Raw genomic sequence first — 5497 nt, 5'->3', positions numbered from 1 at the left:
GGCCTGTAAGTGGCGCTGTGTTTCCAAAGCAAAAATAGGCGACGAAATGTTGGGCATGCGCACTAATATTTACACATGGTTGCCCTGCGGGTCCATTATCGTGGTTCAGTCAAATTCAGGTGCTGAACTATGTCGTCAATATTGCTCTGTTCTTCCTGGAGATATTCCAGAAGAAGAAGATTCTGTTGTAAGCCCGACAGCAGGGTGAGTAGCATTAGCAGCAACCATTCAACACAGTACGGCGCCATTGTGATACTGTGTCGCGCATGCGCATGCGTGTTTAGAGGCGATGCTATGACGCATGCGTGTAAAAAAAAAAAGCGGTTAGAGCTTAAAGATGGAAACGCGAAAATGGCGTTTCAAAATCTTTCCACTCTGAAGGCTTAATAAAAAAAAAGATCGTTTACAGACCCCCGAAACGCCGGCTTCGTATGGATGAGAGGCTGGTTTGGTGAAAAATTTGTGTGTTTAGGCCAGGGTTTGACTTCGTGTGGACGCGGCCTCAGTGTCTGCATTTGCACAAGCGAAGGCCCGTAAGCAGCAATTCTGGAAGCAGTATAGGACCCCAATAATTTCACTACACTTACTATACTTTATATTTTGTACAAAGTTTATATTGGGTTTTTAAAGTAATTTACTGTTTTTTTTTATTTTACTATACATTTATTTTAATTTATTAGTTTATTTTTTACTTTTATTCTTTTATATTTTCCAAAATAACAAGGTTGTTCATGTTTAGAACATTTGGAATAAAAAAAAGGTTTTATTTAATACATTTTTCATTGGTGTCAGATTATTTATAACCTAACATAACGGTGATGAACACTGGTCAGTAGGGCCCCCTAGGATTTTATGCTTGGGGCCCCCACAGACTCTAGAATCGCCTCTGCTCACCATCCCTACTGTTTAGAAACTTCACCAAATGTTAGTGTAAAGTCTGTCAGAAGTATGTGCAAGGGAAGTGTTGTGGTGCCTAGAAAGTGACTTACCTGTCTTTTCTGTGTCCTCTCCAGGGTGTTTGGACAAATGCTTCCCCGGGGGTCCAGACACCATTTAAAGGTTCTGGGAGAGACCATGGAAAACATAGGGGGACTTGTGCACATAGTTTGTGGGATTTCTAGAGTGTTTGGGTGTAAGTTAAATCAGAAAATATTTATAAAAAAATAACCTTAAGTGTGTGTTTGTAGATATTTAATTTAAATGTGTGTTTTTTAGATGGAAGTGAGGAGTTAATTTTTATGTAAATGGTTTAGTCCTTCAGCTGTGTCTATTTAAGCCAGAGATAGTGTGTTTGATGGAAACTGAATGCTGTGGAGCCAAATAAACCTGCTGATGCCTCAACTTCACTCTGCCTGGGAAAGTTCATTTTCTCACTGAAAATCCAGCCGAGAGGTCGCCTGTTTACATTCATACAATATCCTATCCATAGAAACCAATGGGACAAACGAAGACTCCGAAGGAAAGAAGTTTTTTTTTTTTTTTTCATTATCCTATGGTCTCCTTTATATATTTGTTTTTGTTTTTCAGGCCTTTCTTCCAGCGACCGCCCACCTTTCCTTTACCATGACCTTTTTTACTGAGGGGGAAAAAAAGGTGGATGAGCATGAAAATCCAGCCGAGAGGTCGCCTGTTTACATTCACCAAGAGGTGGGACTCGAGAGCAGTGGGAGAGCGAGGAAAAAATACGGACTGAAAACGCTCTGAAAACAGTTAGCTGCACCCAACCCCAGTTACTGTTGGCTAATCAGCGGAAAGGGGGAAAAAGCGGAAATTATTGGTGGGAACTGTCCCATCCATACCCAAGTTGGTGGGGACATTGTTACGGTTACTGACCTCTAGGAGCTCTCTCATGAAGAGAGCTCTCTGTGTTTCAGGTCTCCCTGGCTGTTACAGGTGCAATGTGTTGAAGCTCGTCAGCCACCTCATAAAGAGCTTCAACCCTGAGATGTCAGGCCCCCTTCTCTTATTCACTGGGGCCTTGATCTGAAGTTATCTTGTTCATGAGCTGAATGTCTCTGTGTGTGTTCATGCTGAACAATTGACTGACTAAAGTTTTGTTTTTCTGTTCACAGTGGAAGCTGGTAGGGGTCCTCTGCCATTTTTGTTGAACTGTTTTCTCCTTGTTTTGTGGTTAGCCAGGGAGTTTTTGGGTAACCCTACCATACAAAATGTTGATGTCTGTAGAAAAGATGATTTATATGAAATTGCATCACTTTTTGGTATCCGTGTCTCTAAGTCTTTGCTTAAACGTGAACTGAAATCTCTTGTCTTCAGTGGCTTGGTTGAGAAAGGAGTAGGCCTACTCCCAGTGAGATTGGATAAGGAGGAGGCCAGCTCTTCTGAAACTGCTGATCAGTTAGAGGTTTGTGCTGAGGAGGGAGTGAAGACACCTCCTGTTTCTGCCAAGCCAGAGTTGGAAAAACCACCAGCCTCTCTCCCACGGTTTGAGCCTTTCTCTATGGAGTCCCCTACTCCTAGCGTTGAGGCACGTCTAAAGGTACGTCTGGTGCGGCTAGAACTTGAAGCTAAGGAAAGGGAACGGAAGGATGAATTTGAGTTCCAGCTTAAGTGCAGAAGAATTGAAGCTGAAACTGACATCAAATTGCGTCAGCTGGAGTTACAGTCTCATACACTGACCACTGTACTCACTACGGATTCTGGTGGGGATGAAGATGACGGCGTTATTTCCCCAGATAAACCTTCCTCCCCTTCATCACCTTTCACATTTGAGATCAGCAAAAATATTGCCCTGGTCCCACCATTCCGGGAGACGGAGGTGGAGGCATATTTTAATGCGTTTGAACGTATTGCTGTTGCCCTTCATTGGCCCACAGAAGTTTGGTCCCTTTTGTTGCAGTGCAAACTCAGTGGTAAGGCACAGGAAGTATGTGCAGCACTAACAATTGAAGACAGTCTTGTGTATGACAAAGTTAAAGCTGCCATACTCAGGGCATATGAGCTGGTGCCTGAGGCATACAGGCAGCGTTTCAGATCCTTAAGAAAATCCAGTGCACAAACATTCGTTGAATTTGCAAGGGAAAAGGGAATGTTATTTGACAGATGGTGCCAGGCAACTAAAGTTACTGATTTTTCTTCACTACGTGAGTTGATATTGTTGGAAGAGTACAAAAACTGCCTTCCAGATCGTACAGTTTTGTACTTGAATAAACAGAAAGCCTCAACCTTACAAGAGGCAGCTGTCCTGGCTGAAGAATTTGCCCTTACTCACAAAAATGTTTATTTTTAAAGATTTTCTTTTTCAAAGGGGCTGCCTTGTCTAAGGCAGTATGCAGAGAACTAGTTACCCCATCAACAAAATCAACAACCTGTGTCATAATCTTGGCGCTGATAGTTGGGTTTTTTCCTCTGCTCCTGCTCACCTGCCAAATTGGCCCTGTGGCTTATTACTGCCAATCTGATTCACCTGTTCCCTGCAGCTATTTAGGCTGTTGGTTTTCCTGCTATCAGCTTGGATTATTCAACCTGTGTCATTGTGAGTTACCCAAGCTGTCAAAGTAAATGTTCTGTTCTGTGGAATTCTTCTCAGTTTTTTGCCCATGTGTTTTTGGTTTTTTGCCTTTTTCCCTGTCTGCCCTGCTCAGTTTGGTTTTTGGCCTGACTGCCTGGATTTGGCCTTATATCGAACTTGGACTGTTTTTCTGACCTCGGCTTGGATTCTCCCTGGATACCTCCTCGGCTCTTCTGGTTTCTGACACTGCGCTGGGGCTGGCTCCCCCACACTCTGTTCTCTGAGGCGGTAATGACCGCAAGCTGTCTCCCCCCCCGGGTTTCTCCTCTCTGAGTTTCGGACTGAACTCTCAACCAGGTCAGTGACTTTTTGTTGTCTTCTCCACTCTTCATTCTTGTCTCTGACCTGAGTTTCCTGTCTCAGCAGAGAATCAGAGAACCCGCTCTGAGGAGTTTCCACCGTCCTCTTTCAGTTATTTTTTTTTTTAAATAAAACTGTTTTGAAGCTTTCTGTTTGTCTGCTGAATATTGGGTCCAACCTGTGAAGGGAATGAATTAAGCTTTTACCCTCTGCAGCGCTGCTCAGCGACACAGAGGAGAGGGAAAGTGGAAAATTTGTAACAGCCTTAGTTGATAATGATCTTCTAAAGCAGGCATCCCCAAAGTCGGTCCTCAAGGGCCGCTGTCCTGCAGGTTTGAGATGTTTCTCTGCTCCAGCACAGCTGATTTTAATTGATAGCTGATTAGCAGGCTTTTGCTCTACTGCAATCATTATAATCAGCTGTGCTAAAGCAGGGAAACCTCTAAAACATGCAGGACAGCGGCCCTCGAGAACCGAGTTTGGGGGTGCCTGTTCTAAAGTGAAACCTTCTTTTGGGGGAGAAGATTTCTGTGGTCAAAGAGGGAAGCGTTGTGAGGAAATACTGTTATTTCTTCACTTTCAATGTCATATCTGTTATTTCTTCACTTTCAATGTCATATGTCAGTGAGAAAGTTCACATTTTGAATAAAACCACTGAAAAAAGCGTCTAAGATGGCATTAAAGGCTGCTCTTAAGCTATCACCTTCAATATCAGCATGGTTGTTAAAATCCCCCACTGTGATGACCCTGTAAGTATTCAACACTAAATCGAATGGGAACTCTGAAATCTCATCTAAGTTTTCAGATTAAGGACCTGGTGGACGATACAAAGTTAAAAAATAGAGTTTTTGCTATTTGGTTAAGGGAAACTAAGGGTTAAATGTTCTAAAGAGTTGTAAGTATTAACTGCCTTTCAAATAATCAGTAAGTCAGACTGAAAGATTGTTGCTACTGGATGTTGCTCCTTGCCAAGAATTTGGGGATGTGAAATTTTAAATGACTAGAAGGAGTTGCCCAATTTATGCTCACATAATCCTCTTGCTGCAGCCAAGTTACTGTAAGACAACATAAATCAAAGTTACTATCACAAGAGTAGTCATTGACTACTAGTTTATGAAGAAAGAGATCTTATGTTAAATAAATCACATTTAATAATTTCAACTTTTTACCCAAATTGAGTTTTTATTAGATTATCATGATTTACTTCTTTGGGAAACTTTACTAATTTATTTGATTTTGGTCTTGGGCAAGACACTGTCTGGATGGAGTAAAGAGTGAGTAACAGAGAAGCTGCATAGACTTGTTTTTGATTCTTCACAAAGAAGTACAATTTTATATCTTCATGTTTGAAGCCTGAAATGTGGCAAAAGGTCAAAAAGTTAAAGAGAGCCGAATACTTTCACAAGACACTGTATTACAAAAGGTTTCTTTCAGAATGGATTATATCAATCAGCTAACTCAACTCTGAGTCAACCTTGAGTTCAATGTGAGCAGTAGCATGAAAAGATGCCCCCAAGCAGAAAACATGATCTGTCATGGCAAAGGAAGGAAAGAAAAAGCCTAGAAGTGTCCTGTTATTCTCCATTGTGCTGTGTTTTTACTTTAGAAGTCTAGACATGTGTAAAACCAGAGCTTTAACATAAGGGGTTTACAAAGACACCATTCAAA

This window comes from Cyprinodon tularosa, unplaced genomic scaffold (assembly GCF_016077235.1).
Source record: "Cyprinodon tularosa strain WSP-4 unplaced genomic scaffold, ASM1607723v1 ctg726, whole genome shotgun sequence".
Classification (NCBI taxonomy): Eukaryota; Metazoa; Chordata; class Actinopteri; order Cyprinodontiformes; family Cyprinodontidae; genus Cyprinodon; species Cyprinodon tularosa.
The sequence above is the reverse complement of the archived record's forward strand: the minus strand, read 5'-3'. Positions refer to the sequence as shown.